The sequence below is a fragment of the Oryctolagus cuniculus genome, chromosome 12, assembly GCF_051225735.1.
Source record: "Oryctolagus cuniculus isolate XC-2025 breed Fujian yellow rabbit chromosome 12, ASM5122573v1, whole genome shotgun sequence".
Classification (NCBI taxonomy): domain Eukaryota; kingdom Metazoa; phylum Chordata; class Mammalia; order Lagomorpha; family Leporidae; genus Oryctolagus; species Oryctolagus cuniculus.
The window spans coordinates 52,681,887-52,709,559 of record NC_142878.1 but is presented as its reverse complement, the minus strand read 5'-3'; the positions used below and the strand labels follow the sequence as shown (position 1 = coordinate 52,709,559).

Below are 27,673 nucleotides of genomic sequence, written 5' to 3'. Positions count from 1 at the left end.
GGGAGAAGGAATTTAACATTGAACACTTCATAGCACCACCCTAGGAAAAATAAACAGGAAACTCTTAGCACCAAGCATAGCTTTAGGGAACTGAGAGAAAACATACAATCCCAAGATTTCCCCCCCAAAATGGAATACTAACAGGAATGAGTGCATCTATAGAAAAATCCCAAGAGACCCTCAGAATCCCTAGCTGCACTGTGAAGGCCTTTCTTGCTCAAAGAGGAGAGTAAATAATTCAGATTACTCCTTCTTCAAATGCAAAGACAACTACGTAAGACTTTGGGGAAGGCCGGCGCCGCGGCTCACTAGGCTAATCCTCTGCCTTGCAGCGCCGGCACACCGGGTTCTAGTCCCGGTCGGGGTGCCAGATTCTGTCCCGGTTGCTCCTCTTCCAGGCCAGCTCTCTGCTGTGGCCAGGGAGTGCAGTGGAGGATGGCCCAAGTGCTTGAGCCCTGCACCCCATGGGAGACCAGGAGAAGCACCTGGCTCCTGCCATCGGATCAGCGCGGTGCACCGGCCGCGGCAGCCATTGGAGGGTGAACCAACGGCAAAAGGAAGACCTTTCTCTCTGTCTCTCTCTCTCTCACTGTCCACTCTGCCTGTCAAAAAAAAAAAAAAAAAAAAAAAGACTTTGGCGAACATGAAAAATCAAGGAAACATGGTACCAACAAAGAAATACAATGACTTTCGCTCCTGCTTCTTCACCTGCTGCAGTGCCTTCTTTGTGTGTATACTTTTCAGATTCAGGGATTCTGGGACTTCAACCCATAGACTTTGTTCCAAATGCTCCCCAAAGTGATGGAGACGAGAGACAAGAGATTCCCGTGGTCACTGCTGCATCTGAAGACAGGCTTGGAGGGGCCACTGCAGCCATAAACAGCATTCAGCAGAACACTCGCTCCAATGTGATTTTCTACATTGTTATGCTCAATAACACAGCAGACCATCTTTGGTCCTGGCTCAACAGTGGTTCCTTGAAAAACATCAGGTACAAAATTGTGAATTTCGACACTGCACTCTTGGAAGGGAAAGTAAAGGAGGATCCTGGCCAGGGGGAATCCATGAACCCCGTGATATTCTTGCCCTTTACAATACACCACTGAAGCCAGGGCATGCAACTGCATTTTCAGAAGACTGTGATTCAACGTCTGCTAAAGTTGTTATCCGTGGAGCAGGGAATCAGTACAACTACATTGGCTATCTTGACTATAAAAAGGAAAGAATTCGTAAGTTATCCATGAAAGCCAGCACCTGCTCATTTAATCCTGGAGTTTTTGTTGCAAACATGACAGAATGGAAGTGACAAAACATAACTAGCCAGCTGGAGAAATGGATGAGACTCAATGCAGAAGAGGGACTGTACAGCAGAACATTGGCTGGCAGCATCACGACACCGCCTCTGCTCATCGTGTTTTATCAACAGCACTCCACTATCGACCCTATGTGGAATGTCCGCTACCTTGGTTCCAGTGCTGGAAAACGATATTCACCCCAGTTTATAAAGGCTGCCAAGTTACTCCACTGGAATGGACACTTTAAGCCGTGGGGAAGAACCGCTTCATACACTGATGTTTGGGAAAAATGGTGTGTTCCAGATCCAACAGGCAAGTTCAGCTTAATCCGAAGACATATGGAGATCTCAAACATAAAGTAAAAAAAATTTAAACTATAAGAATCTCTCAGGAAATCCCCAAAGACCATATGTACGTATGGGAAGTTAACAGTTGCTAGGCTTCAATGCATATTTGTAGCGACTGGTAAGAGATGGCTCAGTTGGGCAACATATTGGCCTGTCTGGCAGTCAGCTTGTTCCAGACAGACTGTAAATATGGTTCCTTCTGCCTTACCAAGTGTTTTCTTACTACAGTGCTGACTGACCAGAAGAATGGACTGATAAAGCTGATAGAACTAGTTTTGCCAGCTGGTACAGCTGGTTCCGAACTGCTGCTTGGTTTTAATTTTGTAACCTGTGGCCTCATCTGTAAATAAAATTTGTTTTTCATTTGATAAAAAAAAAAAAAGAAATACAATGACTTTTCAATAACCAATTCCAAAGAAATGGAGATCTGCAAATTGCCTAACAAAGAAATAAAAATAGTCATAAAAAGCTTAGTAAGGTATAAGAGAACACAGAAAACTCAAACAGGAAAGCAACAGATGTACAAAAAATAATAACAGAGATAGAATAAAATACAACTGAATAGGAATTCTAGAGCTGAAAATGCAGTGTATGAAATGAAAAAATGCAATAGAGAGCACCAACTGCAGACTTAATCAATTGAAAGAAAGGATCTGAGTTTGAATACAGGTCATTTTGAAATTCTCCAATCAAAGGAGAAAAAAAAAAAGAAAAAGAGTGAAGAAAGCCTATGTGTTTTATGGAACAATTGTATGAACAGTATCAAATGAACCTCTACATGCATTCTGAGAGAGAGAGAGAGAATGTACTTTAAAGAAATAATGGCTCAAACCTTCCCCAATACTGGAAGAGAAACAAAAATCTAGATTCATAAAGTTCAATAGTTCCAAAACAGGTTATTAGTGGAACTTAAAGGGGAAGTAGACAGCAATATAAGAATGCTAAGATACTTCAATAACCCATTTTTAACAATATAGATCATCCAGACAAAAAATCAACAAGGAAACAGCAAATTGAGTATTACAGTCCAAATGGACCTAGAAGATAAATACAGAATATTCAACCCAAAGTAGCGAAAAATACATTCTTGTCAAAAGCACATTCTTGTCAAGTGTACACAGAAGATTCATCATTACATGTCATATATAGAATCACAAAACAAGTCTTAACAAATTTAAGACTGAAATAATATTATGTGTCAAATATAAAACTAGAAAGTATCAACAGGATAAAAACTGTAAAAATTCACAAATGTATGGAAATTGAACAGTACACTCATGAAAAACCTATGAATAAAAGAAGAAATGAAATTGGAAATAAAAAATACCTTGAGACAAAAGAAAAGAGAAGCATAGCATTCCAAAACTTATGGGATACAGCAAAAGCAGTTCTATGACAGAATGTTATAGTGACAAAAGTCTACATAAAGAAAAATATCTCAAGTAAATAATCTAACTTTGTAACTCTAGGAACTAGGGAAAGAAGAACAAGATGAGGAGAAAATAATGAAGATTACAGTAGAAATAAATAGAGACTACAAATACAAAAAAATTTAAAAGAGATACAAAAGAAAGTTGGGTTTTTATCTTTAAAGATGTATTATTTATTTGAAAGATACAGTTACAGGGAGGAAGTGAGACAGATTTGAGTTTTTTAAGAGATGAGAAAAATTGACACATCTTTAGCTAGACTAAGAAAAAAGAGGGAAGCCTCAAATCAACAAATTATAAATAAAAGAGGTGACATCACAACTGATATCACAGAAATAGCAAGGTTTATAAAAGAACCCCATAAACAATGACACATCAACAAATAGGATACCATCAAAGAAATGGAGAATTTTCTAGAAGCATGCAAGTCACCAAGACTGAATCATGAAGAAACAGAATATCTAAATAGACCAATAGTGAGTAAGGAGATTTAACCAGTAATTAAAGTCCTCTCAACAAAGAAAAGCCCAGGGGAGGGTAATTTGTGCAACAGTTAAGATGCCACTTGGGATGCCCACATCACATATCAAGTTCTGTCTCTGCTCCCAATTCCAGCTTCCTGCTGATGTGTACCCTAAGAGGCAGCAGGAAATGGTTCAAATAATTGGGTCCCTGCTACCCATATGAGAGATCTAGATTCAGTCTGGCTTTGACCTGGTCCAGCCCAAGCTTTTGTGAGCATTTGGAGACTGAACCGATAAATTTCCTTTCTTCTCCCCTTCTATCCCCTCCCCTCCCCTCCTCCTTCTCCTCCTTCTCCCCCTTTCCCTCCCTCTCACTCTCATGCTCCTTCCTAATGAAATAAATAAACAAATAGAAACTTTTTAAAAAAGGCTACATGGGACATGATTCTTCATTGGAAAAGTCTATCAAACATTTAAAGAACAACTGAAGGCAATCCTTGTCAAGCTCTTCGAAAAAAACTGAAGCGGAAGGATCACTTCCAAACTTATTTTATGAAGGCAGAATACCTAGACACCCAAGCCAGAGAAGGCCACTTCCAGTAAAAGAAGTTATGTGCCAATAATCCTAATGATCACAGGTGCCAAAAAAACCTGAACAAAATACTAGCAAACAACTCAACAGCATATTAAAAGTATATACCAATGTGGCTATTATAGTGCAGGAGGTTAAGCCTTCCCTTGGGATGCCTTCATCTCATATCAGATTTCCAGTTCCAGTACTGCTCCTCTACTTCCAATGAGCTTCCTAATTCATTCTAGAATGTAGCAGATGGTGGCTCAAGTGCATTTGTCCCTACCAGCCATGTGAAAGACCCAGATTAAGTTCAGGCTCCTGGCTTCAGCCTTAGCCAATACTGGCTGTTGCAGGTATTTGGGGTGTCAACCAGTGTATGAAAGATCTCCCCTTCCCCCTACCTCTCTCCTTTCCCCTCTTCCTTTATCACTTTGCCTTTCTTTAAAAAAAAAAATTTACTTATTTATTTGAAAGTCAGATTTACACACAGAGAGAAGGAGAGGCAGAGAGAGACAGAGGTCTTCCATCCACTGGTTTACTCCCCAAATGGCACAATGGCTGGAGTGTGCCTATCCAAAGTCAGGAGCCAGGAGCTTCTTCCGGGTCTCCCACATGGGTGCAGGGGCCCAAGGACTTGGGCCATCTTGTACTGCTATCCCAGGCCATAGCAGAGAGCTGGATGGGAAGAGGAGCAGCCGGGACTAGAACCAGTGCCCATATGGGATGCCGTGGCCACAGGCAGAGGATTAACCTACTGTGCCACAGCGCCAGCCCCCACTCTGCCTTTCAAATACAAATTAACTAAACATTTTAAAAATTAAAGGATATAACATGATCAAGTGGACTCTATCTCTGAGAAACAAGAATTGCTCAACATATATAAATCAATAAATTGGTATACTATACCAACAAAATGAGTAATTGAAAGTCATATGACCCCTAAGATGAGGAAAAAGCATCTCACAAAACTTGGCATCTATCCATGATTAAAAAAACTCACAACAAAATCAGGTACAACAGCTAACATTATATTCACAGTCAAAAGTTGAAGATTTATTACTGAGATCAGGAACAAGCCAAGGATGCCCACTGTCACTACTTCTTTCAAAATAGTACTAGAAGTCCTAGCCAGATCAATTTGTCAAAAAAGTAGAGGGAGAGAGAGAGACAAAGGAAGGAAACAAGGAAGCCCAAACTGGAAAGGGATAAATAAATTAGTCCCTGTTTGCAGATGTCACGAAATTATATAAAGAAAACACTAAAGACTACCAGAAGTTGTGAGAACTAATAAACAAATTCAGTGAAGTTCCAGGATTAAAAAAACAATCACATGCATGTTTGTGCCCTGACAATTAACTCTCTGAAAAAAAATTTAGAAAGCAATTCCATTTACCATAGCATAACTAGAAATAAAATTAACTTAGGAGATGAAAGACTTGTATATTAAAAACTATAAAACACTGATAAATGAAATTTTAAAAGAAAAAAATGAAAAGACATCTTGTGTTCATGGATTGGACAATTTAATATTGGTAAAATGTCCATACTACCCAGAACATTCTAAAAATTCAGTGCAATCCCTATCAAAATTCCAATGGAATTTTTGACAGAAACAGAAAAGGTAGTTCTAGAATTCACATGGATCTACAAAAGATCCAAATCAAGCTTGAGAAGCATCACACTTCCTGATTTCAGAATATATTACAGAATTATAATAACCAAAAAGTATGTTACTGGCATGAAGACAGACAGATAGACCATGGAACAAACAGAGAGCCCAGAAATAAAACTGATCCTTTGCAAGGTGCAATAATATACCATGAGGAAAGGGTAGTCTCTACAATAAACTCTACTGGAAAAACTGAATATTCATACCCAAAAGAATTTAACTGGACTCTTATCTCACAAAAAATCAGCACAAAACTGATTAAAAGTACAACATAAGACTGAAAGTAGGAGAAAATGCGAGGAAAGCTTCTGGATATTGGTCTGAACAATAACTTTATGGATATACCAAAGCACAAGGAACAAAAATAAAAACAAGCAGTGAGGCTATATCAAACTAAAAACACACTGCTAAGAAAATAACATAGTGGAAAGGCAGCTTACATGATGGGACAAAAGATTTGCAAACCTTACTTCTGATAAGCAGTACAAGTGGCTCCAGTGAAGCAGAACATTGGCACAACAACCTAGGCAAAACTGATTTATTACTCACGGATATGCAGCAAGAATAAACAAAAGCCTAAGAAGTGTAGTACGCTGATCCCCTGTGGAAGATGGAGTGAAGCCTTGTCTGCACATGCCTGGTAATGCGCCACAGTTGAAGGATTCTGGAAGTTGTGATTTTATACCCTGGGCACCGACTGGCTCACTGAGCTCGAGCATTACAGGGCATCCCGTTCTGGGAAGGATGAAAACACAGTCCAGATGGTTATGAATATTTCCTCCTATCTCAGCGTGTGGCCTTCTGTTGTTCTTCTGAAAATTACAAATAGGAAGGGGGAGAGTTGGGTCAGCCAGGGCCTTTCTTCTTGCTAGACGTTAATTCCAAAAAATATAAGGAACTCCTACAATTCATTAGCAAAATAAAATAATAACAACAATAATAAACTGATTCAAAAATGATCTAAAAGTTTACATACACATTTTTCCAAAGATCAAAAACAAATGGCAAAAAGTTATGTTAAAAAATGTTTAGCATCTCAAATTATCAGGGAAATGCAAATGAAAACCACAACAAGATATCAACTCACACCTATGGGGACAGCTATTATCAGAAAAACAAAAGGCAACAAGTATTAGTAGGGATGTGGAGATACTGGAATTCTTGTACACTACTGTTAGGAATGTGAAATGGTGCAGCCACTATGGAAAAACAATATGAAGATTCTTCAAAAAATTAAAAATAGAATTACCATATGATTCAGCAATCCTATTCTACGAACTGAAATCAGGACCTCAAAAAGATATTAGCGTTCATGCCTACATTGCAACATAAATTATTCACAATAGCCAAGATGTAGAAACAAGTTAAATGACCATCAACAGGTGAATGAGTAAAAAACTGTGGCATATCCAAATAATGGAGTATTCCTCGATCTTAAAACAGAAGGAAAATCTGCAATACATAACTTCATGGATGAACCTTGAGGACGTTTTACCAAGTGAAACAAGTCAGTCACAGAAAACCAAAGACTGCATGATTCTGCTTACATAAGTCATCTAAAATAGTTGAATTCACGGAATCAGAGAGCAATGATAGTTACGAGACCCTGAGGCAGGGGAAATGGAGAGTTACTAATCAGTGAGCATAAAGTTTCAGTGAAGCACAATGAATAAACTCTAGAGATGTGCTGTACAACATGGCACTACAGTCAACAACGGTGTATTCTACACATAATATTTTGCCAAGAGGGTAGATCTTGTACTAAGTGTTTCTTCCATAACAAAATTTTTAAAAAGAAAGCTTAACAACACATTTACAAATACTACTGAATGATGTGATGGCATATTCATATGCCTAATGTTAAACCAAAAAAATAAATTTTCAGTATGACTCCTGTTTCTTCAAAATATGAATATTTTCATTTTAAAATAATGAAGTAAACATAAAAATTACTTATCTTTGCAATGAAATTAGAGTTGAAGTTAGAGTTGAAATTTACTCTTTCATAACTCAAGGTTACTGTGTGCTCTATACTTATGAAAGAAAAGCAGCAACAGACTTGGAGGCAATGTGGAGGGAGGGGCAGTCACAGGCAGCATGTGACACGACTAAACTTGCAGACACAAACCCCATTTCCAGTTCTGCAGCAGCAGGGCCACAGAGCCACCAGCTCTAGTGACACTCCAGAAACCAAAGAGCTATTTTGCCAGTGGTAAAAGCCCCAATAATGCAGCCTGGACTGCCCACTCTCTTGAGCACAGTGACTGCCTTCATCTGCCTTGGTAAGAAACCCATCAACCCTGGAGCCTGGGGCATGCGGAGGTTCAACAGAGAACATGGAACGGACCTGGGCTATGCTTCTCTCCACTCGACTTTCTGTGTCAAAATCTGACTGTTGGTGACAGCTTTCTTGTGTGAACCATGTCAACACCTGTCTTTTTTGTTTGCTTGTTTTGCTACAGGTTCCAGCAATAGCCAGAGTGTTGATCAATCTACAAATGTAGAGTATAAACGAGAAGGGCAATCTGTGACCATGGACTGCAAAATCACAGTCAGTTGGTATTATTATTATATGTACTGGTATCGGCAGCTATCCAGTGGAGAGATGATTCTCATAATTAATCTGTATTCTGAAAACAGCCAAGAAAGAAAAGGACGATATTCTTTGAAGTTTCAGAAACCACAGAAACTCCTAAGCCTCACCATCTCATCCTTGACTATCACAGACTCAGCCGTCTATTTCTGTGCTGTCAGCGATGCCACAGTGAGAAAAGTAACAGAGAAAGCTTTGCAAAAACCCTCAGGGTTTAGCAAAGAGCTAGCCACCTGCTCCAGGAGCCTGGAAGAGGGCAAGCCACAGGACAGGAAGAGGGCAGAAAAGGCACTGGGGGTGGAACTGATGATCTAGAGAGGAAGCTGATGGATGGTCTAGAAACAATTGCCCCACAATTGGTATCAAAGACAGAGTTGTGCTTGCAAAACCGCAGCCTCAATAGTATTCTCATCTCTGAACCTGGTACCTAAGGATGATAGTGAAGCCAGTGAAAATATGCAAATGCTGTTCCTGCCTACTCAGCATCCCCCCCACTCCCCTTCTCTGGTGACAGCATCTTGACTGATTTTCCCTGGAAAGCCAAGCCTCCTCTCCTCCTACTCATAATTAGATCTGGGTGAGGCCTACCCCACCTTTGAACACCCTGACCAATTAACATAGCTCATTACTCTGGCCGCATGAATCAGTTTAAGGATCAGTCTACGACCCAGGTCCACACACCAAAACTTTGCACAAAGTTATTTTTTTAAAGATTAATTTATTTATTTGAAATTCAGAGTTACACAGAGTGAGGAGAGGCAGAGAGAGAGAGAGAGAGAGGGAGAGAGAGAGAAAGAGAGAGGTCTTCCATTTGCTGGTTCACTCCCCAGTTGGCCACGACAGCTGGAGCTGCGCTGATCCAAAGCCAGGAGCCAGGAGCTTCTTCCAGGTCTCCCACATGGGTGCAGGGGCCCAAGGACTTGGGCCATCTTGTACTGCTATCCCGGGCCACAGCAGAGAGCTGGATTGGAAGAGGAGCAGCCGGGACTAGAACCAACACCCATATGGGATGCCAGCGTTTCAGGCCAGGGTGTTAACCCGCTGGGCCACAGCGCCGGCCCCTGCACAAAGTTATTAAGAATACTTCTGGGGATGTGAGAAGCGAGGATGCAAGTCCAGAGCTGCCAACCGACCTCTCCCCACAAGAGAAGTGCATGACCCTGAAAGAGAAAGGGATACCAAGTCCTGGTAGCATTTTGTGGATCCTGAACCCTGCCACGACTAGAACTGACCCACCCACGTCTTTGTCATTGTACAAAGCACAAAGGAAAATAGGTGGACCCAAAAATGCAACACAACTAATTTGTTTTTTTTTTTCTAAAACTATTTTGAGTTGGATTTTCTATTACTTGCAAGCAAAGGAAACTGTCTAAAAACACTAATAAAAATACCACTGAGGGGGCTAGTGTGTGCCACGGCAGGTTATATCAGCCCTTGCAACTATGGCATCACATATCAGAACAACAGTTTGAGTCCTGACAGCTCCACTCTCAATCCAGATCCCTGCTAATGGCCTGGGAATGCAAAGAAAGGTGGCCCCAAGTTCTTGGGCTCCTGCCATCCACATAGGACACTGAGATGGAATTCCAGCCTCCTGGCTTTGGGCTGGCCCAGCAGGCGTGGCCATTACAACCATTTGGAGGGTGAACCAGTCAATGGAAGATCTCTTTCTTTCTGTCTCTTCCGCTCATCTGTAATTTTTTAAAAAGACAACACTGGGTAAAATAAACTAATCCCAAAAAGGCCTTTGACTACCTTTTTTTTTTGGAGACAGGGTACGTACTGTAGTCCAAAAAGCAAACGACTCCTCAAACTGTTCAGATTAGATAGTTATGTTCAGTTCTTTCCTCTCACATTATCCACTATGGTAAGGACAAGGGGAAAATGCAGCGCCTATCCTGGTGTTAGCACACTGGACATTTAACTGTTCTCCCTTCTTTGGACATTTCTTGCTCAAAGTCACCCTACTTAGTGCTTCCAGAATAATCTCCCAAGCGTGACCCTCCAAAAAACCTTGCCTGCTAGAAACTTCCAGATACCCGTGATTCTGCAAAATTCTGTTCCTGACATTCATCTCACTTAATGTGTTCACTCTACATTACTCCTCTTTGAAGTTCAGAGTCCTTCAGAACCTGTTGCATATCCCTCTGCTGGCGTGCTGGGCCAGCAACTACCTAGTGGGGCACAGACTCTGTGCATCTCTTCCCAAGTCCACCTTCATGTTGGCAGCTCAAACTAGTCATGGTGAAAATATTTACACCATGGAAATTGGCAAACACCAGAAACCAGGGCCTTTTTCCTGGGGAGCAGCCTTGCAGCACACCCCCAGTCTCCCTCTGCCCTCTCATCACCTTCACCACACTCTGGTTACCACAGCTCACACTGCTTGCTTGCACTGCACTTCTGTTCATACCTGTCTTGTCTTCCTCTGGCCTGCAAGTGGACAAAGACCTCTGCTACATGAGATGCGTTATTGTTTATTTAGTCCTCACACGACCATGGGTGTTTAAATATCAGAATCTGTGGGGAAGAGGTTGCTGGTTTGGTTTTGTTTTCCCTGTTATTGGGGCACAGCTGGGTTAGGAGACATCCTTAGACACAAACTCCATCGGTAAAGTGTCCCAGCTGAACGAAAGGATGGCCTCTAATCTCTGCGGGAGTTCAGAGAGGAATCAACTTCTCCACTGCTGTGCCCTGGATAATTGGTTTCATCCACTCCTCTCAGATCACTTGAGGCAGAAAAAAAGGTGGAGAAACCTTAATAACTAGGAAAACCTTTCATAAAACCCTATCAGTGCTCCTTATAATCTAATGCCACTTATCCAATAGTCCATGGTCTTCAAATTAATGTGCTACCTGCCCACAGACTCCTCTCTATGCCAAATGAATCCATAAATTGAAACATATTTCCAGTCAAGGTGGGAAGAGGATTTTTATTCTGTACCTTGTAAAAATGTTTTTAAAGGTTCTCTGGAAGGATGAGCTATATATCCAATAAAAATTTAAATACTAGCATATTAGATATTAAAATGTGCTCTAACACCAGGTTAATTAAAATAATGAGATATCAGTGCAAGGATAGATAGCCAGACCAACAGAAATATAAAACCTACAGTTACAAGTAAGAGTCAACTTAGAAGGGATAATTTTGTATATGCTAGAATTACATCTCGAATCATAATAATACATCAATGAGGTGTTGAAAGACACCTGGAAAACAACCCAGAAATCAATATAATTAGATTCTTATATCATCAAATAACTTCCAACTGAAAAGGGATTCATTTTTTATTATAAGAGTGCTGGAAGAATACATATGTGACTTCATATAATTTTTTAAAGTAATAGCTTTTTATAAAAATGGCAAAAAGACAAATTATAAAAGACAAAATTGACAGATGTTACTAAATACACTTTGGAAGATCTTAACATCAACACTGAATATTACAAGACAAATGAGAAAGTAAAAATTGTAATATATATATCAACCCAAAAGTTACATATTGTGGCTGGCACCGCGGCTCACTAGGTTAATCCTCCACATATGGTGCTGGTACCCTGGGTTCTAGCCCCAGTTGGGGTGCTGGATTCTGTCCCGGTTGCTCCTCTTCCAGGCCAGCTCTCTGCTGTGGCCAGGCAGCGCAGTGGAGGATGGCCCAAGTGCTTGGGCCCTGCACCCGCATGGGAGACCAGGAGGAAGCACCTGGCTCCTGGCTTCGGATCAGCGCAGGGTGCCAGCCATAGCAGCCATTTGGGGGTGAACCAATGGAAGGAAGACCTTTCTCTCTGTCTCTCTCTCTCTCTCTCTCACTGTTTAACTCTGCCTGTCCAAAAAAAAAAATTTCCTCAAATGGGTAAAAATAAAATAAGCATAAATAGAACAAAATGATAGTGGAAGCTAATAGGCATTTCATGTAAGATGAGTATAATTGACCAATGGACACATATATAATCAGTGGATTGTATGTTTGAAATCACTGACACTATTTTCTGCCAATCCAATTGGCAAAGACCATCCTATATGCTGCCAAAATTGAGAGTGATGGGGCGAGTGTTAGTAGTTAAGATGACACTTGGTGTCCCAAAGGTGACACTCCCAGGTTACCAAACAGAGCTCCCAGGCCACACCCATCTCAAGCCCTAAGGCTCCATCAAAAACAGATAGTCCACTTAATCTAGAGTCATAGTATAACAAGAAAAAGCACCACAGTGAAGAAACCAAATATCTCCAATATGCCAAATAACAAATGCAAAAACCGAGGTAATAAAAACAAGGAAGTCACCATGATGCCCTCAAATGAAAAAGACACCCCAATTCAAGATTATGAAGATGATGACATAGAAGAAATGCAAGAAGCAGATCTCAAAAAATTGATAAGAACATTAAGAAGTTCTCAAAAACAAATTCTTGAACTACATAAAGCCTTAATGGACAAGATAGAAAATCTCTCTCGTGAAAATGAAATATTAAGGAGGAATCAAAATGAAACGAAACAATTAGTACAACAGGAAACTGTGATAGTGACTGAAGTGAAGAATTCAATAGATCAAATGAAAAACACAATAGAGAGCCTTACAAACAGAATGGGTGAAGCAGAAGAGAGAATATCGGACTTAGAAGAGAGAGAACAGGAAAGGATACAGTCAGATCAAAGAAAAGAAGAGGAAATTAGAAATCTAAAACATATTGTCAGGAATCTTCAGGATACTATTAAAAAAACCAACATTCGGGTTCTAGGAGTTCCTGAAGGCATGGAGAGGGAGAAAGGATTAGAAGGCCTTTTTAGTGAGATATTAGCAGAAAATTTCCCAGGTTTGGAGAAGGACAGAGAAATCCTAGTACAGGAAGCTCACAGAACCCCTAATAAACACGACCAAAAGAGATCCTCACCACGACACGTTGTAATTAAACTCTCCACAGTGAAACATAAAGAAAAGATCCTAAAATGTGCAAGAGAGAAACGTCAGATTACTTTCAGAGGATCGCCAATCAGACTCACTGCTGACTTCTCATCAGAAACTCTACAAGCTAGAAGGGAATGGCGAGATATAGCCCAGGTACTAAGAGAGAAAAACTGCCAGCCCAGAATATTATATCCTGCAAAGCTATCATTTGTGAATGAAGGTGAAATAAAGACGTTTCATAACAAACAGAAATTGAAAGAATTTGTCGCCACTCGTCCAGCCCTGCAACAGATGCTTAAAGATGTGTTACACACAGAAACACAGAAACACGGTCATCAGTATGAAAGAAGATAAAGGAAGGAAACCTCACAGCAAAAGATCACAGGGAATTCAAAGCATATATTAGAACTTATCTTTGGCAAATGGCAGGGCAAAGTTACCACTTTTCATTAGTCACATTGAACGTTAATGGCCTGAACTGTCCAGTTAAAAGACACCGATTGGGATTTGCTTTTTAACCTGATGCAATTTTAAATGATGCTTAATTTTGTTTTTAAATTTCAAATCCTAGCTCTTACCCATACATGGAACAACAATTAAATTGTACATGTAATTCGCCACTTTGCTACACTAACATTGTTCCAGGGGTACTTATGATGTACTTTTGAATTTTCTATACATGCAATAATGACATTTGCTAGCAGTTTTATGTCTTCCTTCCCAATATGTATGCATTTTGTATCCTTTCTTTGTGTTACTGCACTGTCTAGTAATTCCACCATAATATTGAAAAGTAGTGGTGAGAAAAAGACACTTCCCCCTTTCCCCAACTTAAGGGAAAACTGTCCAATTTCACTATTAAAGTTGGTTTTGGTAGATATTCTTTATCTAGATGAGGAATTTCTCTTCTGTTTCTTGTTTGCTCAGTTTTTTTATGCCAAATATCTTTTACAAAAGTTGATGTAACCATTTAACATTTTTGCAGTTTGTGTAGTATGTCCAATTTATTGATTTTTTAAAATGCTGACAGCCTTGCTTACGTGGGATAAATACCACTTGCTTGTACTACATAAAATTGTTGGATTTTACCTATTATTTAAAAAAAAGAGAGATTTCTAAAGGCAACCCAGAGGAATCCTTAATCCAGTTCTTCATTAGAAGAGATGTGCAATTCGGGACATGCTCAAGCTGACTTACCTCAAACGGTAGAGTTAGAAACATACCAGGGGATTCCAATTCAATCCCATCAAGGTGGCATGTACCAATGCCATCTCACTAGTCCCAGTGATCAATTTCTGTGCACAATTGATCATAATGATAGGACTAAGAGCCAAAGGGATCACACAAACAAGACCAGTGTCTGCAAATACTAGCTGATAGAATCAAAAAGGGAGAGAATGATCCAACATGGGAAGTGAGATACACAGCAGACCCATAGAATGGCAGATGTCCTAAACAGCACTCTGGCCTCAGAATCAGCCCTTAAGGCATGCGGATCCAGTTGAATAGCCCATGAGAGTATTTCAGGCATGGAAAGCCAAGACACTCTGGGGAAAAAAAAAATGAAAGATCTCCACGAGTGAGATCCCAGTGGAAAGAACGGGTCATCAAAGAAGGAGGTACCTTTCTCTGAAGGGAGGAGAGAACTTCCACTTTGACCATGGCCTTGTCTAAATATTATCAGAGTCAGTGAACTCAGGGGGCTTCCATAGCCTTGGAAACTCATGACAAGAGCCTAGGGTGATTACTGATGCCATAAACAAGAGTGTCAATTTGTTAAGTCAACAACAGGAGTCACTGTGTACTTACTCCTCATGTAGGATCTTTGTCCTTAGTGGGCTGTACATTGAGATTTAATGCTATAACTAGTACTCAAATAGTATTTTTCACTTTATGTTTCTGTGTGGGAGCAAACTGTTGAAATCTTTACTTAATGTATGCTAAACTGATCTTCTGTATATAAAGAGAATCGAAAATGAATCTTGATGTGAATGGAAGGGGAAAGGGAGTGGGAAAGGGGAGGGTTGCGGGTGGGAGGGACGTTATGGGGGGCAAGCCATTGTAATCCATAAGCTGTACTTTGGAAATTTATATTCATTAAATAAAAGTTTAAAAAAAAAAAAAAAAAGGATTGCTTTAAAAAAAAAAAAAAAAAAAAAAAGATGACACTTGGGATGCTCACATTCCATATCAGAATGCCTGAGTTTAAGTCCTGTCTCTGCTTATGATTCTAGTTTCCTGCTAATGTGCACCCTGGGAGACAGCAGATGAAGGCTCAAGTAATTGGGTCTTTGCCATCCTCATGGGAGACCTGGATTGAACTCCTGGCTCCAACCTTCAGCCTGACCCAGCCCCAACTATTGTGGGAGTCTGGGAAGTGAACCAAAGTGTATCTCTCCCCCCGCCTCATAAATATCAATCAATAAAGTTTACAATTCAATGATAAAGAGCTTAAATGAGGAAAAAGGAGAGTGATAGACAAATCAGTACACTGCTGGTATAAATACAAAATTCTACACCTTTTTTGAGGGAAATTTTTGTAACAGACAACAATATCTTAAAAACAATTATATTTTCGATGTGACCAATTTAGTTCCAGGGGTTTATATAAGAAATAGTATGATAGTAATAAAAATAGTATGTTAGTAATAAAGATAACACATATGCTTATTATAATGTAGCACCTAGGAATGCAAATCGTAAATAATGTGAAATGTCAAACAACAGTGAATTGGTTAAGTAAACTAATTTTGACACAACTACATAATATAAAACTATTGTCAAATGAAGTAATTTGGCATGAAAATGAAGCCAATGACATCAAAAATGTTTGTGAATCATAATATATTAGTAAATGGAAAAAAGTTACAGACATCATTATGAACTTGTGTTTGGCTTAATGTGGACACAGATGGATGCACATAAAAATATGTGTATATACTCACACAAGGGTTAGCATATACATACACATTTCCTTGCTTTGCAGACTGAATGGCAACAACACCCTCATGACAAGAAGCATGACAAGATCCCAGATTTTCATTTCTAATACCATTTTTCAATAAAAGGAACCAGAACTCTTTGAATAAATGTCAAGGAATATATAAGATAAGCCTGGAGAACTTCATAGTGTCAGAAAGCAAGTGAGTATTCAAAAACAAACAGAAAGACCCCCACAATGATGGGGGCATGCAAAATGACATACAAATCAACTGGAATATCTCCCTTTGGCCAAAGTTAGAGCAGCTTGAGCAACAGAATAAATAAAGTAGTCTTCAATAATAATCCAAAGTATAAAATAAATATCCATGAGTTAATACTTATATAAATAAATGGCTGGAAAAATAAATGGGGGAGAACAGACTAATCCCCTATGCAGAGGATTTATAAATAATTCATTATAATTACTAACAATTAATTTAAGTAAGTGGAACATATTCCCCATTCCTTAAATGAATACCACACATAGCAACCTCCTTTCAAAGAGTACAGTATGAAGAGGGGTAAAACACTACAGCTTCCATGTGCTCCATTTTTAACATCAACAGTGATAAATCATGTCAATAGTATGTAACCTTAACATGATATGACAAGAAATGGCAAGTTACCTACATGGTCTTCCCCTAAAAACTCATGATCCCAGTCCAACTCATTAGGATCAGATCCCACACAAGGCTAATTCTGCAAACTGTATCACCAACACTTCTCAACATTATAAAAATAAGAAAAAAACCTGTCAAGATTAAAATTGCCATAACCTAGAGGAACCAAAAGAGACATGACGACTAACTGGAGTATGGTATCCTGGATGGGATTCTGGGACAGAAAAAGAACATTAGGTAAAAATCTAAATAAATATAATAAAATATGAACATCAGTTAATAACAGTGAATTAATATTGGTTCACTAGTTGGAGCAAACGTATCATTTAATACATTAATGGGAAGAGATATTGTGCATGAAGAAATGGGAACTCTGTACCACCTTTACAACTTTCCTATAAATTCAAAATTGTTCTAAAATTAAATGTATTTTAACAAGTTATGTTATAAACGTATATAAACGTATATGAACGTATATGAAACTATACATTTAGATGTCCTGATTTTTTGTGGACAGAGAATTATAATTTTATGCACAGCTATATCACTATATACATCAAAATATGTATATTGAATGCATATTCACTACCTTAGTGTGGCTATTGAGCACCTGAATTGTGGCTAGCCCAATTAAGATGTGCTGTAATGGCTGGCGCTGTGTCTCACTTGGCTAATCTTCCGCCTGCGGCACCAGCACTCTGGGTCCTAGTCCCAGTTGGGGCACTAGGTACTAGTCCCGGCTCTCCTCTTCCAGTCCAACTCTCTGCTGGGGCCTGGGAGGGCAGTGGAGGGTGGCCCAAGTGCTTGGGCCCTGCCCCCGCATGGGAGACCGGGAGGAAGTACCTGGCTCCTGGCTTTGGATCAGCGCAGCGACAGCAGTGGCGGCCATTAGTGGAGTGAACCAATGGAAGGAAGACCTTTCTCTCTGTCTCTCTCTCACTGTCTATAGCTTTCTCTCTCTGTCTCTTTCTCTCACTGTCTAACTCTGCCTGTCAAAAAATAAAAAATAAAAAAAGATGTGCTGTAACTATAAAACATACACCAGGTTTCAAAAACTTAGTATGAAGAAAAAAATGCAAACAATCTCAATAATATTCTAGATTGACTACACATTAAAATGATAATATCTGATATATATTGGGTTAAATTAGATAATTATTTACTATGCTCCCTTTAATATAATTATTAAAAAATTTTTAAAGAATCTATATGGATCACATTGTATTTCGAAAATGATGGATATGAACATATTTGCAGTAGTTATTCCTAGTAGTGGGGTTAAGGATAATATTTTTAGCTTTTCTTTTTTATAATTTTTCCTCAATCAATGTGTGCTCCTCATACAATAAAAAAGTAACAAAAGTAAAAAAGACACGCACTACCACTATGAGACATCACAGTAACTGATGGAAACTCAAGGCAGAAATGCAAAGCCGTGTAATCCTTTTATTGTGGTGGAATGAGAAGACCATGCCAAGATGGCTGCTGGCAAACGAGCATCAGTTACTCAGGAATGGCTTTGAAACCCACCTGGCAATGGAGCCTGCCTGGCAACAGGCTGTGATTGGATGGCTTTGGAAACCACATGGCAATGGAGCCTGCCTGGCAACAGGCTATGATTGGTTAGGGCATAATCCGCCCCTTGACCGGATTGGATGCCTTGGTTATTTAAGCTGCTGTACCAACTGAAATAAATGAGTCTGTGGGCTGCTCGCCCCTGGCCCGCTTTCACCCAACTTCTAGGGTCTGTGTGGTAACTCCGCGCCTCTTGCCCCCACCATGCTCCTCCTCTAAGAATGAATCCACAGCAACATCTTATTAATTATTTATTCATTTAAACATAATATACATATATTAAGAGTCTGGTGTATATGGCCCTGGAATAGTTGGAATAGCCAAATGTAGGAATACAAACACACACAAAAAATGAACTCTAATTATTTCTTTCAGGGGTTCTCGGGAAATTAGGCTTATAAATTGGATACCAAGATTCACAGTGTGGTCAGTGAGTCTACAGCAACTCCCACAGCATCACTTCTCTCTTTTCTGCTTTAAATGCCGACTTTTTGTGGTTTTTTGTTTTTTTCCTGACTCAAACCTAAGTCTACAAGATTGTAATTAATGCCTATATGCTAATAACTATGCTTCTAACCTTAATCTCCTCCAGACCTTACCTTTTAGTCAGATGACCTTTGGGTACTCTAAACAGTATTAGCCTAAAATACCAATCATCTCCCCACTTCTCATACTCCAAAATCTCCTACTTCTATTTTTTTGTCTTAATTAATGATGCTACCATTGAACCAGTGGCCTTATGGCTCCACAAAAGGCAAATTTAGTTATTTTACTTCACTTCCCAAAATTCTTCCAACTTAGCAGTGCACAAGCCCATGTATGATGTTTCCTTAGCTACCAATCCAACCTCATCTCCTGGCATATCTCACATCAGCCTTAACACTGGAAGCATCAAACCACTGAGCTCAGGAAATATCATGAGTTATCACCCCTTCTGGCCATCATCTTTGCCTGTACCTTTCCCTCTGCTCAGAGTGCCCAACCTCATCAACACTTTCTCCTCATGGTCCTCTGACATCTCTCTGAAGCACCCCTTAATCTACTAGGCAAATCTGAGCTCCTCCTCTGGCTCCCTTTGAACTTTGTGCATGTCTCCAGCACCACAACATTATAACACCTAGCTCCTCTAGAAGTCTATTTCTTGAGGGTAGAGACCACGTCTGATTCATATTCCCAGCATCACACAAAATACAGAAAACAGAAAACTCAAATTTTCTGAGTACTTGTTATTTCTCTTCACCTTTCTCACTTTACTGTGGTCACTTATCCCCTTGAATATTCTAGATACTCTTTGAATGTCCAAACAAGCTTCACCTAGGGTCTTGGTCCTTCAATGCTCTTGCCCGTGGCTTCCTCCATTACATCAGTCCCTGCTCTAATGGTACTTCATCAGAGAGATCTTTCCTCCTCCATAAGAGAGTGCCCACTCAACCCATCCCTCTGTCCCCTTACCCTGTCTTATATTTTGCTTGGCAAGACTCACTAGCAGACATTATATTACATTTGTCTATTCATTTCTTATCTGTATTTCCACCAGAATACAAGCATCAAAAGACTCAAAACTTTGAAGTATTTAATAAATAAAGCTCTGATGTATGTATAAATAAATAAATGATGTTATTTAGCACCTAAAATGACACTGTCTGTCTGATTTTCAGTTCCTCTTCATCTGTTATTTTTCTCATCAAGTCATAAATTGTGGACAAAAAAATAGATTGACACAAACTCCAGAAATTGACAAATATTACAAGGCTTAATGAGTGATAATATTAAAACTTGAAAAAGAACAACAGTTCAGCTTAACCATGTAATGAATTTGTTTCAAGAATGTGTTTTGTTTTTTAATTCATTTATTCAACAAATATTTATAGAATGCCTATTACGAATACCTTGTGAAAAGGTGATAACTGTCTCTAACATTTGTATCATTGTTTGTAGTTTACAAGGTCCTTCTTGATGTGTATTTCAATGTATCCTCATAAATAATACTTAAAGGTGGCTAATCCTCCACCTAGCGACACCGGCACACCAGGTTCTAGTCCCGGTCGGGGCGCCGGATTCTGTCCCGGTTGCCCCTCTTCCAGGCCAGCTCTCTGCTGTGGCCAGGGAGTGCAGTGGAGGATGGCCCAAGTGCTGGGGCCCTGCACCCCATGGGAGACTAGGATAAATACCTGGCTCCTGCCATCGGATCAGCGCGGTGCACCGGCCTCAGCGCGCCGGCCGCAGCGGCCATTGGAGGGTGAACCAACGGCAAAAGGAAGACCTTTCTCTCTCTCTCTCTCTCTCTCTCTCACTGTCCACTCTGCCTGTCAAAAAAATAATAAAATAATAAATAATAATAATACTTAAAGGTAAGCAGGTCTCATGAGAGATGAATTGCCAGATTAAGGATCATTGGGTTGTAAAAATTTTGAGCTAGGAAAGCATTCCATCATTTTATTGTTGATACAACTATGTACTGAAGCCCATTATCAACCCATTTATTTCACCTTAGAGAGCTATAATATACACATTGTCCATCAGTACCAGTACATTAATTCCCACTTCTGGGATTCCCAGCCTACTCTTAGCTTCAGTGTTAATATGAATATTTCACGGTAGAAGGCACAAACTTTGAAGACAGGCAAAATACTTTCTTGTGTGTTTCTCCTACTTGCATTCAGACTCTGCACATACTGTGAGTCCTTCATAAATATTTATTATATGGAGAACAGGTATTAATGAAAGAATCTCTCTATTTGGAAAGCATTCAAGCCCACTGTGTCAGTCTCCAAAGTTGGCCCTTCAATGAGCCACGTATCTCAGTATTCAGACTTGTGTGTATTCCACTCGTCTTAATTCTCTACTGGCTCTGTAACTTCATTACAACCAGTAGAATGTGGTAGAAGAGATGTCATATGACTTCTGAGGCTTGGTGAAAAGCAGATTTACAGTTGTTCGCTGGGCCTCTTGGAATACTTACACTGGAAGAGGGCAGCTGCCATGTAAGCAGTTGCACTCCCTTGGCACCACTATGCTGTGAGGAAGCCCAAGCAAGCCAAATGTAGAAAGGTGCCTCATCAAGCCCTTGGCTGTTTGGTCACCCCAGTCCAAGTTCCAGTCATATGAGTGAGGAAGCCATCTAACATGTTGTGCCCAACTGAGTCATCAGATGCCTCTGGCCCAGCAGACTTCTGACTGTAAACACATGAGAGACTCCAAGCAAGAATCACCTGGCTGAGCCCAGTAAACCCACAGAACTTAAAGGTGATAGCAAGCTATTGTTTTAAAGCATCTAGATTTAAATTGGCTTGTTATACAGAAGTTGTAATTTGTTGTTTTATTGGACACTTGCCAAGCCCTTTGGCAAGAGAGTTTAAGGTACCAGGAACTCCAGCATCGCAGAGTGCAAAGTTGTGAGAATGGCAAACATAGTGGTCCCACAGATCACTGGGAGTAAGAGTAATTGAGGTCATTCCTGATTCCACTTCTTGTTCCCCAGACTCATTCATTCTTCCTATTAGGGATACAGAAACATAGAGGTCTCTGATTTAACACATACACTGTACCCACAAGTATAGCAAAACAGCAATGCATGGCCTTCGAGCTGTCCTTTCAGCTTTAGTAAGGATATTCCAGCACTCTATGAAAGTTTTTTACTTCTAGAATGTGGTATCTGATTCAATTATGGTCCTGGGCCCACTCCTGCACCTTCTTTGTCATAACGTTGGTTCCCTAGTTGCATGCCATGTTGTGTGGGATTCCATATTTGTGCACCAAGAATTTCCTGAGGCCATGGACAGTAGGGTTACCCGAGGCTCTGCAAGCAGAACAGACAGACACCTGTCCAGAACATGGCTCTATCCCTGTAATAAGGAACTGCTCACCTTTCCAGTGTGGGAAGAGCTCTATATAGCTGATTTTCCTCCAAGCTGCTGGTGATGTATTTGAGGAATATCTCAACATTCAACATTGCTCTCTATTGCTTGAGACTGGAAATTGAGAGGTAGCAATGGCTTTATCAATCATGGTAAATGAGATTCCATGCTGTTGAATCCATGCATTGCCTTTATAGCTATTTATGATATAAACAAACTATTCATATGCTTCTCACGTCAGTTCCAAGTGGTCTAACACTGAAAGCCAGTTAGCATCAATTGATGGAATCAAAGTCTATTTTCTTGTTTTGTGCCATTTTCATGGTGGATACTTTCTGATGAGTATTAACACAGGATACAAACATCTTCATACTGCGTCCACTTCCATAAGTCCATCCATATGCCATTACCCAGACCTCTTTATCTTTAATCTTCCAATTCTTTATCTTCTAGGCTCCTGACCAGCTAGCTAGGCCATGAACTATGTTTATATATATATACACACACACACACACACACACACCTTGGGCCTTATCCTTCCATACAAAATAAAGATTACAGAGCACTGCTCACAACTCCACAGTTGGGAAGATTTTCTCTTTCCATTGTCTTTTAAGGCCACCTCTGACTATCACTATAAAGCAGTGTTGTACTGTTTCAGATTGGCTACATAAAACAAGCAAATTCAACTCCAAGTCAGGTTCAAACTTTTCCTTTACCCTTCAGCTAGTCACTCACCCACCTGATACAGTGATAGGTGCAAGATGTGGGAGTGGCACTGGTGCAATTGTGGCAACTCTCCTGGCAGTCAAGGTTACTCACTCATAAAATTCTCTTGTGACCTCTAGTCCAGGTTAGGCTCAATTCCAGATGAACTATTTCCATTTGACAATGGAGTGCTGGTAAATTCATTCAACTTTATGACTGAGCAGCTTCTAACTAACCTAGCTCATAGTGGTTATGCTCAAATTTAACCTAGTGATCAGCCTGGGGACCAAGAGAGGAGGGGAGTAGTTTCTGCCTTTCAGGAAGAGGACTTTGCAGCACCTTCTTGCACAGGGAACATGATGTTTCTTATTATAGTGCACCTCCTATGCAAACTGTGAGAGTTCAGAGCAAAAATTCTGAGGAGCATGCATCCAGATAGCCCTATATCATGTTTCAGGATTCTGTATTTTTCCAACCAGGGCCCCATTACCACAGCATAACAGATCTTTCCTGACTGAGCATTTCAGCATATCTGGAGCTCTACAATTCTATCAAATCCTACGTGCTCTTCAGAAGTGTCCGCCCCTCCTCTGTAGAAGATAAAGGTCTTAGTTTTTAAAAGAGGCCCTGTGGTTCTTACTACAACTGTTTATGAATGCTGTCACTTCTCATTATCCCTTTTCAGAGTTTTATTATAATTTAGCAATAAACAGTAAACTCTGCTTTTTACAGGCATTATTTAACTGATACCTTTCAAATGCCTGAGTCATTGCATCTATGAGGGAATTTTTTTTACCAAGACTTCCCCAGCACCACAACCACCAGTGAAATCCTGAGACCCCATATTGTGGTAAGAACTATCAATTCCCCAAATACCGCCAAGTGTGTGGTCTCCTTGGCCAGCAGTGTAGTGAATAAGTCAGTCCTAAGTCACATCTGTTTTCTTGAATAGTTCTTGATACCAACTGAATCCGTTTGAGCCCTCTAAAACTAAAACAAATGCTAAAACAGGATCAGAGCCTCATATAAAGAACATTGAGGAGGCAATTGGAGTTGGCAGCAAGGACAGGACCTTCAGACTATGATGCAGATCCGACACCGACAATAGGGGAGGAGCAAGTAAGGAAGACTGCTCATGGAGTTGCTGTCTGTAACACACTTCTAACTGTTTCTGCCAGGCAAATGGGCAAATAGGCAGTAGACATGGCAAAGTTTCTCATTAGAGGAGTCCCGCATTCTGCAGGGATGAATTGGCACTGGTAACTCCAAAACCCAATCACTGATGTGGAGCAGCCTGGGAATGTGAGGCCTCAGGGCAAATGCAATCCTGGATCCAGAGGGATAATATATAGAGCTGTCAGCTATGTTCTCCCAGGTCGGTGCTCTTGAACCCTGAGTGGGATATTTTAGTGAATCACCAGTGACACATCGGTGTCTAAACACAGTCTCTGCTCTTGACAGACTGAACACTCAACAGTGGATAAGGCCTGATAGACCTTGGTAAGTGGAAGCCCATGTTGCTGAGTCCATGACAACCCTTAAGCATACTACTTTGTTCATTAGCCCATTGAGCAAGGGCCATGTGTGGCAAAAGTTGGCTGATACTTATAAAATAGATTATCTAATCCATCTAAATATTAAGATCTTTATGAGGCTGATCTTCATGAGAATTCATATGGGATACATAAATATTTTCACACGTTATAACCATTCTGAAGAGTCATTCCAAATACCTCTTCCCCAGGTTTCTAATTCACCAGTTAGCCAATTACATTCCTCCAAAGTTTCTGTCCATCTAAACACTTTGTTCTGTCCATATGTCTTCCCAGGTAAAATGAACCACCAGGTGCTTGAAGATTTTCCAATGGGAGGATTTCCTTTTGTCACTGCCCTTTCAGGCACACCCCTGTGTTGTCCACTTTTGTAATATTATGCGGAACAATTTGCTAACCAAGCCTAATGATTTTTCCTCAGTCAACTGGTCATAAGAAACTCTCACTGACTCCATCAGTGTAGGCTAAAATAGATGAGGCAATGCAGCAGAATTAGGAGCTACAGTGATCTGAGCCACTTGACATTATCATTGTGTGCCATCAGTACTTGCTTTACCACTCCCACCCCTGCACATGCCCAACTCTATGGTTTGGTGATTCAAGCAACATGTACATCATGATGGGCATTTCTCAGGATAACTTGGTGGTCCAAAGCCAAATACTTTGCCTCTTCTAGGACCCTGTAAAAAGCTGAGAGCTATTTCTTAAGGGGAGAACAGTTATCTGCAGAGTGTGGCAAGGTTTTGCTCCAAAATCCTAAATGTCTTCTCTGTTACTCATTTAAGAAATCTACCAAAGGCAGCTGCAATTGTATTCATCATCTAATCAACTTTCCAGTAATTCTTTGGCTATGTTAAGTACTACTGAATTGTATCTTTCACATAAACAAAGTGGTGGGGAAGCTTGCATAGCAATTTACTGCAAAGCCTTCTCTTTCTCTAGGCCCTATTTAAAATATTAAGTCTTTCACATTACTCAGTAAGCAGGTCTGGGCTATAACAACACATCCAAATGAGATACATGTCACTTCCAAAACCCACTGAGATGTCTTAGGAGCTGAGACATTATTAATGGTAGCAGGGATCAGAGGTAGCAACTTGATATTCACCTTAGAGAAAGGATCTCAACTTTCCCAGATGATGAGACTTTGAGAAAGTTTACTGAGGGATCAAGTATCCAAACTTTTCAAGGATTTAACTCCCACCCTCTTGCCCATATGTGTCTTACCAAAGTGTTTAAAGTAGTTGCTATTCCCTACTCCCCTGGTCCATCAGGGTAGTGGATCCATGGGATGTCTTGTAGAATGTAAAGACAATCTGTTCCCTGTGGAACAGAATAGGACAAAGTTGGAGAGTTGATATAACCTGAAGAAAAACAAATAAAGAATATTGTTGGCCATTCCATCTAAGAGAAAAATGCTTCTGGTAATCTCTACTAACAGGTACATAGAGCAGAAATGATTTTTCATATCAATATTCACGTATCGGATGTCAACAGATACACTGATTTACTCCAGCAATGAAACCACACCTAGAACAGAAGCTGCAATTGTATTCACCATCTGATTAGTTTACAATAATCCTCTGTCATTATTCAGTACCCACCTGTCTTCTTCATAGACTAAACAGATGAATTGAATGGGTATGTGATGGAAATCACCAGCCCTCCATAGCTGTAGAGTCCTTTATAGCATACTCATCTCAGCTCTCTCTCTCTAGAATGCAGTAGAACTTTGGATTTACCATTCCAGAATTTAGAATCAGTTCTTTTTTTAAAGATTTATTTTGTATTTATTTCAAAGACAGAGTTACAGAGAGAGGTAGAGACAGAGAGAGAGACTGGTCTTCCATCCACTGGTTCACTCCCCAGATGGCCGCAACGGCTGGAGCTATGCCGATCCGAAGCCAGGAGCCAAGCGCTCCTTCGGAGTCTCCCACGTGGGTGCAGGGGCCCAAGGACTTGGGCCATCTTGTACTGCTTTCCCAGGCCATAGCAGAGAGCTGGATTGGAAGAGGAGCAGCTGGATCTAGAACCGGCACCCATATGGGATGCTGGTGCTTCAGGCCAGAGCTTTAACCCGCTGCGCCACAGCAACGGCCCCTAGAATCAGTTCTAATGTCTTCTATTTGTCCTCACTCTACAGATCAGATAATCTATATTGTTATGCTTCCATTTGCTAAGGGTGTCTCCTTCAACTGCAGAATTTGGAATACAGCCATGCAGAGAGTTCAGAGCCCAACTGGATGCACTGGGTGGGCCTGAGCCAAAATACCACTAACCAGTGCATCTCTATAGACTCCTACTCTGGTGAGTACACAATGATGGCATATTGGGCCTCTAGGAGCTGGGATTGAAGAACCAAAGTGACTCCATTTTAAAACAAACAAACAAAAAAGCAGCCTCCCTTTCCCATAGCAGACCCAAGTCCTTGTAAAAAAGCAGGCATTCAGGCATTCCAGAGATATCAAAGCTTACCAGGGACAGCTAGCTCGGTAGACCAAGGACAGCACAGGAGAGATTGCTAAACAAAGTAACTCCCTGCGCCCAAAGCTCCGCTGCTGTAAGCCCCCGCTGTAACTCCCTGTACCCAAAGCTTCCATGCTGTATGTAACTCTTTTTTCCTGCTGATGTAGCCCTTTTTTTCCTTTAAAAACTCTCCCAAACAAAGACCGAGGCCTCACTCCTTCCTCCGCTGTGCCGGTTGGTTGGATGGCGTCCCTGTCGCGGCTTGTACTCCCGAATAAACCTTGCTTTTGCAGTTTGGTGTGATTGACTCTCTGGGGGTCTCTGCGGGGATCTAATGATCTGGGCACAACAGGATCTTTTCAGAGCCAATGTCCAGAAATCCTCCCAAATCTAGTTATTTCCTCTTCTTCAGGGCATTATAACCTTGATAAATTGTTCTGCATCTTTTGGGGAAGGAAAGAAGGAAATTTTACAATATCAATGGTTAGATATGTAAATATAAATCAGAAAAAAACCTGCAATCTTTTTGGCACATATAGTACCTCATTCTTTTGTATCTGCTCCCATGGGACCTGCCAGGATTTGAGGTTGGTGATAGGTCAAAAGCAATGAAAGGTATTGAGGATGAGTCTTGA

The 27,673-nt window shown here is 40.4% G+C and overlaps 2 long non-coding RNA genes and 1 pseudogene across 4 annotated transcripts in view; 2 read left to right on the top strand and 1 right to left on the bottom strand.

Moving 5' to 3' along the window:
• The first annotated feature begins 623 nt into the window (after positions 1-623).
• On the top strand, positions 624-2,028 carry LOC103351212 (glycosyltransferase 8 domain-containing protein 1 pseudogene; annotated as a pseudogene). The gene has a single exon (XR_016217968.1). The product of XR_016217968.1 is annotated as a glycosyltransferase 8 domain-containing protein 1 pseudogene (transcript).
• Positions 2,029-6,029: 4,001 nt separating this feature from the next.
• LOC103351159 (uncharacterized) overlaps positions 6,030-27,673 on the bottom strand; it is a 100,315-nt gene continuing 78,671 nt past the window's right edge. For both annotated transcript variants that reach the window (XR_016217976.1, XR_016217974.1), the window contains exons 3-4: positions 25,800-25,936; positions 6,030-6,591 (exon numbers count right to left, since the gene is read on the bottom strand). This is a non-coding gene — a long non-coding RNA (uncharacterized LOC103351159). The remainder of the gene's footprint in view (positions 6,592-25,799; positions 25,937-27,673) is intronic.
• Positions 7,917-8,537, top strand: LOC149123032 (uncharacterized). Its single transcript, XR_016217977.1, has 3 exons — positions 7,917-8,061; positions 8,242-8,330; positions 8,420-8,537. It is a non-coding gene; the product is annotated as an uncharacterized LOC149123032 (long non-coding RNA).